A 12,226-nucleotide genomic window follows, 5' to 3' on the forward strand; every position below is an offset into this window, starting at 1 on the left:
TCATAACAAATATTAAGGGGTCGTTTTTGTGACAACATACTTTTTTTGTGACGTCTTTTAAGTGGTGAATTTGTCAGAGCTGGAAAGTGTGATTGTCCACAGCTCCATCATCACGGCCCTGTTGATGCTTCCTCATCCAGTAAACATGTCCCCTGGATGAAACATTTGAGCTTGGGGAAAAGGAAACAATCCTAAAACACCTCCCTACTCACGTGACCTGGCTCCAGGTGATTTTTGTGGTACCAGGTGAGTAGGGAGGTGTTTTAACCAGCATTATATTCTAATCCTCACTTGGAGGAAGAAATGTGGTGGAGTGGTGTTCCAGTGCACTCCAGCAGCACTACACTTCTGCTCTTATCGACAAGGAATAAATGCACATACCCAAATTTTTAAATATTCCATCAAAAGAGACTGTCACTCCAGCCTGTTCTTTTTGTTCTGAGAATGTCAACATGCAACCATGTTCCATGGACAATAAATGAGGGGCAGACTTCCCTTGGCATCACGGGTGAAGAGGAAATACAGTGAAAGCTGGATGGAGCAGTGAGTGACAACAAGCCTGCCTATACTCAAGAGTACTGTCGGCTGTGGAAACGCTAAGCTCAGCTAGGGTCTAGGTACATATTTGTGGGGGTAACATCTGGGTTTGTGTTGATGTTACAGTATCGCCTGCAGCTGGTTAACTTGACTTGGCAGAAAGACTGAAAACAAGGGGAAACGGGTAATGTTAGCTGGGACCAAATGGGCTTGAGACAGATCTGTGATCTGTTTGTAGACCAATAAAAAGGAAATCAAACACGCACATTTAGATAAAAAAAGCCATCAATCAACATCACATAATGTGTATGGGATATAGTTTGATTTGCCATGTACGCCTCATTGACTTTAATAGAACTGGCACCAAACTCTGGCTCCAATGCAAAATTCAAATGCTGTCAGTGACATTATGTCCTTTCCTTCTTTAAAGGTTTCCGTGCAAGACTCCAGGAAGTTACTTCACCAGCCAAGACACAGCCTTGTAAACAATTCCCTGTAAAATTACAATGTTTTGCTGTTAAATTTAAACAAACATAGAGAGTGTGAGCTTTAGAGGTGCTGGTAGGTGGATTTTATTGCCTTTGAACAGCCAGGCTAGCTGTTAGCCTCTGTTTCTAGTCTTAATGCTAAGCTAAGCTAACGACACCCTGGCTATAGCTTCATATTTATCATAGAGAGCAGTGTCCTGAAAGTATTGAACTATTATTTAAAATTTCAATTTATCATTTTCTAGAGGATTTTAGAGGATTGTGCGCTTGGTCATGAGTGTGTATCTCTGTGTGTTCTGTATGCCTAATATTTTGTGTGCACATTTATCACTGTACGCTCAAGGACCTCTCGTGGTTCACAATTGTTGAAAAACCTGTTTTACTGACTGTTTATACCATCACTGACTCCTTACTCCTCTTAACTGGCTGGTAGAGGCCACAACTGATTAACAAAAGCACAGAGCAAAACGCATTCCCTGAAATTGTCTCGGCTAAAAAACAAGAAGTCTTCGTCTTGGCTCAAAAACTGACATCCATGTAAGTTTGGTCTCATTTTAGAATGGAGCATCTGCAGATTAATTTCATACCCTACGTATGTGTCACGATCCACTAACATGCCTAACATTAGTGGATAATGGTTTTATTATCTTCACCACCATCTTGACTGTAAGGTAAGCTTAAGGAACGACCCTACTCTGTGCCTGCCATCAGCTCCAGTGGCCGCCTGGCGGAGATCTCCACTGACAGCTTGCATTATAGTGTGTCATGAACCATTTATAATAACATATAGAGTGTTTATAAATGCTTAATAGGAGGACTTAAAAATTAAAGTGTCACCACTGGCAAGTCTCCCTGATTGTAGAACACATATCTAAGAATAAAAAACAAGAGACATGATGAAAAACTGCTTACTGTCTCCATGGTTACTGTTGGTTTTCATTAGAGCTCTGCATGGTTTGTAATTATCTGATCCTGAGCAAGATGGAAACACACCTTTAGACAGCCATATTTCCATATCTGTATAAACACAGTATCTATTGTAGGCTATTAAAAAGTGACCACTTCTAACAGAGTATTTTTCTGTATTGGCGAGAAATTGGACAGCTTATCCAGCACTCATTGGCCTCTCACTGTGCAGGTCAGTCCAGCTGCAAGGGTTTCGGTTTGGTCTTTTTTATAGGTGAAGCTCAAATCAAGAGTGATAAGAGGTTATTTGCAGTTTATGTTTGCGAGCCTTGCAGAAAAAAAAAAGCTGGCAGTGCTGCTCTGCTCTAACAAGTAGTGATTCCCAACCTGCAGACTGGAGCAGGTGACAGAGATGAGTGCTGAGGCTGAAATAAATTGCAGAGCTGTCAACTAGAATAAACCACAGAGCTTACCGGCAAACTGTCCCCAACAGTTTGAGTACAGAAGGTGCTCTGTGCATAAGACTTACATCACCATGGATGAAAATATAAAATGTCTTTTCCTGGAATCCTCACGAGATAGTGCCACAACTATGTAATATATTTCAGTCTCTGTTTTTCTCATAAACCCATAAACCAAGACTGAGTGCTTTACGATTCCCAAGAATTTTTTAGATGAGTTCAATACAAATAAATCCCAGCTATTTTAAGAAGGTATCCTCTTTTTACCAGACAATGGGACATGCAAAATTGTGGCAACAGCTTTCAAAGGATGACAGCCACTCAAATTCAGCGCAGTACAGTAATCCACCTGTACATTACAGCCAAATGACTGTCTGTGGTGAAGTCTCACAGTGTTATACTTTATTGGAGACTGTAGGAATAAAATTGGTATGCATCAAATTGGTTTGATAGATTGTAGTCTGAATAAAGTGTTGGAAAAATGGCCAAAGGACAAACAAACAGAGAAAGAGAAGAATAGAGCCTTACCTTGGAGAATCACAGTTCTGGCAGACATCTCTTCATCCCGATCAGAACATTTTACAGCTTGGAGGGACACAGCATAGTGGCTTATTAGAATCTTTATTTTGGTGTGTGCCTGCAATATAAAAACATGATCTTAAAAATGAAATGGACTGAAGGCTATAGATGGTGCAGCACATACATTTAAGATTCAAAGCATGTCCTGTATTTGTCACAGGCTCGTACAGTATGTGCAGTGGAATGCAGGGTGGCGTACTCTTGAGGCTGCATGTCCTAAAAAAGCAAGTGTGCAATAAAGAATAAGAATCAGTGTAAACATTAGAATTAGGAAATGGATTATAACGACATGAACTGCAAAGAGAGTGCACAGCAATCTGTTGCGCTCTACTGTCTCGAGCAGAGCAGTTCCCAGACCAGTTCTTTTTGGTTTTGCTGATGTTCAGTGAGAGGTTTTTGGCCGTGGACCAACAACTTCAGGTAAACACTACTTGACTCAATGTAATGAGAGCTAAATTGAGCAGTGAATAAGTCTTTCAAAGTGGCAGTGTGTAAGATTTAGGGGGATTTTGTGACATCTAGCAACCTGGTCTTACTCCAGAGGCAACAAATACCAGCACTTGGGCAGTGACTTCAAACGTCAGACACCGACTAAAAAAGGTGCTCTTTCATGTCGGCATGATGCACAGCCGGTCGTCATTATTATGTTACGGCATTCGGCAGTGTCAGGGGTAAACGCAACTGGACAACACCGTATGTTAAGGGGGGCAAAAGTGCGACTAGGGCGAGTAGGAGGGGTGGTGGATGGGTCCAAAAACCACCAACTTTCACCCAGGAAGTCAGTGTTTGCTTCCTGTATGCATATAAAGCCAAAAAAACAATTTGCAGTGCTCTACCGATGTAGTGTGTTTATTTTGAACGAGACTGTATGCAAACTGTACATTTCCTGTAAAAAGAGAAGTGTATCTTGAAATGCATGTGACAGGCTGTAATTATCAAGGTGTCCCAGAACGCCAACAACCATTGCACCCAGAGTACCTTGCATGTCATATGTCGACGTGGAAAGTCCATGAACCAAACATCGATATGTGCCAATTGGTCAGAGTGAGAATGTGTTGCAGTGATGATCGCAAACTGCAACCAACTGAAACTTTTCCCAATTAGAATTCCCCCTGTGAGGTAATTCTTTTACATGGAGTCAAATTATCCACAGAATTAGAAATGGAAGTTTACCTTTTTGCCCATCTGCCACTGTGGCTGGTGGATTCCAAAATCTGTCAGTCACTCAATAGATAAGCATTGTTTTTTTGCTGATGAGTGAAGCATTTCCAGCAGCCACGTGCATATTCTACCAGCATTTGGCTGGTGGCTGGTGCTGATTTCCAACCCCGCGCAGACATCTCTTCCTTTCCATAACAAACAGACCCGTGGATTTAAACTGGAAAAACACTGAATAAAGCAGTTTAACATTGCAAATCAGTGTTTCTCTGATGCTGTTTACCTCGTCCAAGGCCGGTGGCTAGCACAGCACCTGCTAATGTTGCTAACCTAACTTAAGATTCAGATGTTCAGGAGGTTTTTCCTGGGTGCTAAATTATCCACTGAGGTCTCCCCCTTTTTAAACTCATAAAACACTGAATAAAGAAGTTTCACTGTTAAAATATTAGTTTTTTTACATTGCTGCTCGTCACAGAGGGGCTGCTAACTATTCTGGCCGAAATGAAAACGCAAAAATGCAAGAAATCTTCCGCCAGTGTTTGGTTTGTCCATTCTGGGCTACTGTAGAAACATGGTGGTGCAATATGGATTCTGTCGAAAAGAACCTGCTTCCTATATAGATATTAACAGCTCATTCTAAGGAAATAAAAGCACAACAATTCTTATTTTAGTATGATAAAACACTAAAGAAAGCATACTGATTATATTATATTCCATTTATGCCAATATATCCTCCTAAATCCTACACACTCAACGTTTTAATTCACACACATTGCAGCAGCAGCTGGAGACAAAATGTATGAGTTTAGTAGTGACAAGTAAGAAAAATACAGTACAAGTGTACAGCATATACATTTGTAATGTTGGCAGTACCTGGTATCATAAGTGCTCCATAAACTGTCATTCAGCAATAGATATATTTTACACTTATGGCTTGAAACCACCAAGTTGAGCTGAGACCCTCCAATTTGTTACAGCCCATGGTTTGACAACCACACACTTAGACTATAAAACAGAATTTGTTATGCATGTCTGTACAGTTTTTTTAATCTTTAAAGGGTGTAAGTGAATAATTTTCTGCGGAGGGAACCCTGGCTTTTGAGATTAGGCTCCCTACAGCTCCAAAAGAATTTTAAATGTGAGAAACTTTCATGCACTAAGTGACTGCAGTCTCCCGTACACACTGCTATCTGTGAATACCTTTGTTCTCACAGGTATCTGGCTTAGGCCATAACTTTCCTCCGGGCCCGAAATCAACAAAGACAGAATTTAAAGAATTGTTCAAAGGTGATGTGTGCAAAGACTGTTTCCTGAGAAAATGAAATAAAAAAGCAAGACATTATATTTCCAATATGTGCTGTGCTTATATCATGATTTGATTATTTGATTAGATTCAAATGTGGTGATGCATATGTAAACTTTAATGAAAATAATACAATTGCCATTCAAACCACTGCTTAAATCTGGAGAACTTTGTATTCCATGTTGGGAGTGGCAGACACTTTTCCCACACATCTCAGTCTCTCCACTTGAAAATCATTATTTCTACCTTAGAGCAGAAAAATAATGCATAGCAATGACAGATATTGATCTGAGGGTATGAAACGCTGTTGTACTGCAAAAGACTAGGTGTATTAGAGCGCAGCAATTCATTAAACATGACTTTAACGTCCATCATAGTGGAAGTTTGACTTTGACTTCTTTTGCATATAAGTAATGTTAAAAAGCTGCACATGAAGCATACCAAGTGTGCAAATGAAAAGATGAATTGTGACCCTGGAGTACAGAGCCTAGGGCTACAATTTTAAATCAATAAAAAGGACACTATGAAATAAATAATTACATGAATGCACTGTGTTAAATAAGTAAACAAACAAACATTAAACCTTTTTTATTTTATGATGGCATTTTTCCTGATAACACATTTTATATTAAGTTTAACTTTATGATGACAGACTTTATTTCAATGTCATGTCTTCATGTCTTTTAATTACAGTGGTGCTCTCAGCGCACCCTCTCAGCCAGTCACTTATACCCTCTGCTTGCCTTTATCTGGAGTAGGTGTAGCTGCAGCTGGAGCAACTATATGACCCCACCACCAGCTACATGACTTGCCCACAATACCAACATGATCAGCACCCTTTGCTTCTTGGTCCAGAGGTGGGAGTCCTGAAGACAGTGCCAATTTAGCATTAAGATAGCCATGAAGTGTTCGGTTAAAAGAGAGGTGGTTAAGGTTAGGGTTAGGTTTGGGTTAAAGGGCAGTGCGAGGGGCACAGGTGCATGAGGACTAGATGAGTCAAAAATACGTCGTGTACCTTATGCACACATGTGATTATTTAATAAAATAAAATAAATTAAAATAAAATAAAATGAAATGAAATTAAATGAAACGGAATGAAATAGAATAAAAAAGGGAAGAGCAGAGGAAGGGTCGGTGTGTTGATCAAGTTGCAACGTTAAAATGATAGTTAAAATAATATGAAATATAACATATGTTAAAAAAAATAATATTAAAAAATTAGTGGGTGAAAATAGAAGAGGGAATATTAAAAAATATAAACAAATAAATATTTAGAAAATATAAAATAAAGACAAAATAAAATATATAAATAATTTAAGTGCTTTAAGTAAAATAATTGCTAAGATAATTAAAATACACTAAAGTACACTTGGGTTAGAAATGAAAAAAGAGAGGTGTTAAGGTTAGGATGAGGGTAAGGTTAAGGGTTACATCTCATTACTTATAAGGTGAATCATGTTTTTCTATCTGTATTTAATAAAGTAAATGAATAAGGTGAATTATTACTCCATTCGGCCTCCTATTTATTCACCACAATGTTGCATCATAGCAGGGTTCAAATGACTGTCGCGTTGGTGGGTTTGGCGTATAGGCTACTAGTGGTGGGCACGGTTTGTAAGAGGTCTCCATTAACTAGCAAGCTCCACAACTGCTACCAAGTTTAGGGAGTTAGCTCCAAGACACATAAACATGCTGATTTTTTTTAAATCCACCGTTTATGTGGCTAAAAACATTGTAAAGGGGCAGCTGTCTTGTGCCTTCCATTCTGCTGTGGTAAAGTGACTTGGCTGCAACAGTCTATGTGGACTTTTCCACCTTTGCCTATGATTTGGACAGGGTTAAACACAATTACCATTTTGCACTGTTGCCCTGCTGAAGACGTAAAAATACAGCGTTTTGTTGTAAGTTGTCATGAAGCAAGAATGCAAACTACATCAGAAACACGAGGTTTGTGTTGCAAGAGTTGCTCTGTACTTACTGCATCAAAAACTGCCACCAGTCTTCACTGCTGTTATAATGTAGGATAGGGGACTTTTATGCAACTTTCAAACATGGTTTTTTGGCCTGATGTATTCTTAAAAAAACAAACAAGCACTTGGAAAAATCCAAGTCAAGAAATGAATCAAGTCTCTTCAATGCAACAAACGAGAAACTCTTATTTACAAAGGATTCTACAAAACAACTTGTGCAGGCGTGACGAGTAAGAAAAAACCTGTAATTCTTGCCAACACTCCAAAGCATGGCTATAAGCATGAGAGTATAAATGCAATACCCAACCAGAGGAATATAAGAATTGTAAATTACAGCTGGATTGGTCCTGCCTGCTCTATAATGTGCACTTGAATGTTCATTGTAGCATCATTGGGCATTCAATAGTAATAATACACAAGCTGTAATCATTCTTGGTTGAATATAAAGACACAAAGGCATCAGTTGTGATCTTTAATTTTTTGAAAAATGAAAAATAACAACTGTATTATCATCAATAAATAAAAACAGAAACTCTCACCTGAATAGTGTGTCACAATGAGTCACAGCTGCAGTGAGGCAAGCTGTGTATTAACACTCTTCAAACGACAAACTCTTAAGCTTTCCTGTTTATTCTGTCCATTAATTTTGATTCAGTCACACATTGAGTTATCACATCAATAATCAAAAACACAAAGTGTATGGTACGCAGCTCCTGCTGTCTTACTTAATCTTGTTTTTTATGGGAAAATCTGACCTCAGACAAGTTCTAGTCAAGTCCCCAGTTCTAATTTTCATGTGTAGTGTCTTTCTGTCAGTTTGACTCAAGTCCAAGTCTCAAGTGGCTCTGAATAGGTCATATTTTTATTCATTCATACAGTTTAAGATCACAGGGACAGTGCACGTTAATAAACATATCTGTAAATGTCCCAACTACCAGCTAATTTTCAACTGTGGTCCCTGGGCAGGTGTAACAACTACAAAAAACACATTAATACATTAAATCTGGAACAGCAGCACTGTACATATATAACAGAGCACATTATATAGGAGCACATAAAATGCATGACAACAGGAATAACAACACATACGTATTGAGTATGGTCACACCCCTGATTGTCTTTTAGCCATGAATTTAGGTTATTTTTAAATAAACAACATGTGTCTTTGTTGGCAGACTGTTTAATAGGTGAGCTGCTCTCACTGAGAAAGCTGACAGTCTGAAGGCAGATCTCCTCGTATTGCTCAGCCCCCTCGTGCCACAGATCGAGTGTATCTACTGTATCATCAGTTTTTTTCTGCTTTATAAAACACCTAAGCGGGGGAGGAGCCAAGCCATGCAAGATCTCATAAACAAGACAGTGCCCAACTAAGAACTGAATGTTTAATAGGCCCTTTAAAAGTTAGAAAAAAAGTTGTAATTTAGTTCATTTTACAAAATGAAAAACATCACTTTACTTCCATCTAGTTTTTTACTCAGCAAATCAAATGGAAGAGGTTTGCCTCCCGGAGGGTGCTTGAAAGCTCTTTAACACCTCCTGAACATTTGAGTATGTATAGTAATTTAGTGTTCACTATTCGTGGTAACAGTAATAGCCTGCGCTGCTTTGTCCATGACTCTTCCTGAAAGAAAAATGACTGAAATGATAACAGCAAAAATGTGCGAAAATTGGAGGGCACTTTTAGGAGCCCTTTTCGCCTCCTCATTCTTCGTACAGAAATGTAATATAATGCAATAATGGTCTTTTCATCCACTCCCATTTCATGAATGCATAAGCTACTTATGTGGCCTATTTCTAATATATCCAGCCTTGTACATGGAGACTTGCTTCACCACAGGCTGTAACGAGTCTCTGACTGGCACCTGTGGGTGGGCAGGGAACAGGATGTTCCAGTCCTCAACCGTTATTTTTCTGGAGTAACCTGCAACACCACATCATATAGTTGGCTAATAGCATGCCCCCTGCCTTTCCAAATAACACACAGGTTAGGACTGTAGGTTGTGAGCTGGGCAGACCAACATTTCCAGCCTACATTGGAGCAGTTACACTTAAAAAACAGACACCATCCTCCACACTCCGGAGATAGAGAGTGTTGCTCTTATTAGAGCCCCATGCTCACAGTTTCAGTCATTTGGAACGAGACCAAAGGAGAGCAGGGAGATTCTACTTTGGAGCTTAAGACAAGAAAATCTTAAATTGAATACACGAAGCAACATAAAGGAGACGTTTTAAATTGCTGTCAGTCACAGAGACGTGCTTACAGGTAAACACAGTCCTTATAGTGAAGATGACAGCTGTACAATACAGGGTAAAATTACTTACAAGCTTAAATCACTGCAGACAAAAGATAACGACTGGGTTCTTCTTCATGGATTTTTTCAGTAATGGCTGTTCATCTGTGTAGTGTGTAACCGATTGTCACATCTACAGGGGCTGGATGCAATAACATGAATAAGTGTATTCTACATTATAGTATAATGGCTCTGGGAAACAGTAAATACTACCTTTGTGAAGCCTTTCTCTTGAGGCTGTATGAGCTGTTGATTGAAGTCCAAATGATACCAAATTGCATGTCTTTCTGCTCTGTAAATCACTTCCTGTGTTCTCCTTTTTAGACAAAATCAGTGTATATAAATGTATATTCTATATGTCTGATTTCATGGCAGCACCGCTCCAAAAGAACTCCTTTTTATAATAAAAAGCTATAGAATAAAAAACAAAAGAACCCACAACAATTATTTTTGACTCCAAAAAGAAATAAGTACATGTGATTTTTTTGTATGCACTGACCATATTCCACAAGTGTTCATGTTATTCTGTCCGGCCCCTGATATGATGTACCTGAGTGCAAACATAAACATGCTGTCTCAGTCCAGTTTAATGCGTAAAAATCACCGCTAATTGAGCTTTTTTTAAAAAAAAGAAATCACAACTCAAACAACCTTTGCGTTTTAAGCTTGGACCTCAAGCGACTCTGTGTGAAACACACAGCCGCAGGCACAAGCACAAACACACAGAGGAGAAACCTCACATGAGCTTTCATCTTTGCATGTGCCTCGCAGACAAGATAACTGTGGTCAAAACACGGAGGGGTTACAGGTTTTCACCTGTCCCCAGGCTTTCGTCTCCAGCTGAAGAAGAAGAGCTGGGTGTTTTTATCAAACAGACTCCGTGGGACTGCAGGTCTATCTTCACAGCCACACGATTTCTCTTGGAAACCAAAGCTTAGATAAAGAAATATACCAGATATTGTATCATCCGTTCATTCAACTATTTCATCCAATCTTTGAAAACAAAAAGAGCAGGTAAGAATTTTGTTTTTTTGTTTTTTTTTACAGGCATCAAAAAAGGAAAATGATAACAGTGTTTTCCTGTTTTCACAGAGAGCAGGAGGTGTGGAGAAAAAAAGAGTAATTTGTGCAGTGACTACACCACTGTCATGAAAATAACATAATGAAAAGTGTCATTATAAAATTAAAATTTGCATGAAATACAAGTGTTATTGGGGAAAATGCTATCACAAAATAAAAGTAGACTTTTCGGGCCTTTAAAGAAAAATGTCAGTTCTGAAATAATGACAAGTTGAATGATGACTGAATGTAAAGCAGTGACATTTATGTATTTACAAACTTGTGATATTTACCCATTCCCAGAGGACTTTCTTGCTTAAATGACGCCCACACAGACACAACTTGTCACAGTCCAGGGAATATGGGAGCACAGTTTGGACTCAAATGCAGACAGTTGAGGAGGCAGCAGAGTGATTGCAGTGATTTACTGTGAAAAGTTTACAGGCATCAAGAGTCCAAATAGGCTGCAGGTCCAGCAGTGAAGTAACAGGCCACAGAAAACCACACTGCTACGAAGAAGAAGAAACTGACAAGGGACCAAAGGAAGTGGACCGGTTTATGTAGTGACTGATGAGGGAAGTGAGAACAGGTGAGCAGGTGAGTGAGGAAGTCTGGTGAAAAAGGTCCGAGGTCATCTGGTGGACAGGTGGTGAAAAGCAATTATTAGTTTGGAGGGCAGAGAGATGTGAAACAACTCAGGCTGTTCTCATTCACTGTTTGTGCTTATATCTATTCAAACAGATGAGCTGTAATTCATATTTAATGCATGTTACTATGAGCCCGGAGGCTGTGATCATGTGACCTTTGCGCTGCAGGCTGTCCGCCCTCATGTAATGAGTTCAAAGGAAGAAGTCAGGTCACATAGTATAAAGAGCAACATAATCTGCATGGGGGGGGGGAGGTCAGGATAGAAGGATGTGTCAAACAAGCACAGGACTTTGACCCAGGAGATCGCTGTTCATGTCCCGTAGAAAACCAAAAGCCAAGCTGTGTTCACAATCACATATTAATGTACTGCCTACTTCATCCTCATCTGTATTGGGTGCATAATGATTACTAAATGAATGATTCAGTGTGCTATCACCAACAGACTGTTCACACCAGGGCTCGACAGTGCGAGCGTTTCACTCGCATTTGCGACTAAAAATAGGTGTGTGCGAACTGTAAAAAATATTTAGGGGCACATGTGCGCATAAAAAAACAGCCTTTTCACACAAAGCGCGCAAAGCGCAGACCTCCGCCGATGAACCCATTCATTGTGTATGTGCTACCGTGGCGCAAGAGCGCACCGCTCTGCCGCGGTAGCAGAGAAGAGCAGAGAAGAGAAGAGCCTGAAGTAGACCCGAAAGCGGTCACCATAGAGCTGTAGCTCCTGAACGAGCCTGTACTCCCCCAAATCCTGTCCTCTGCACCCTACCTCGCGGTGGGCGCCGCGAAAGCTCTGTGTGAAAGAGGCTTAAGTCCTGCAGAGTTT

This window comes from Epinephelus moara, chromosome 1 (assembly GCF_006386435.1).
Source record: "Epinephelus moara isolate mb chromosome 1, YSFRI_EMoa_1.0, whole genome shotgun sequence".
Taxonomy (NCBI): Eukaryota; Metazoa; Chordata; class Actinopteri; order Perciformes; family Serranidae; genus Epinephelus; species Epinephelus moara.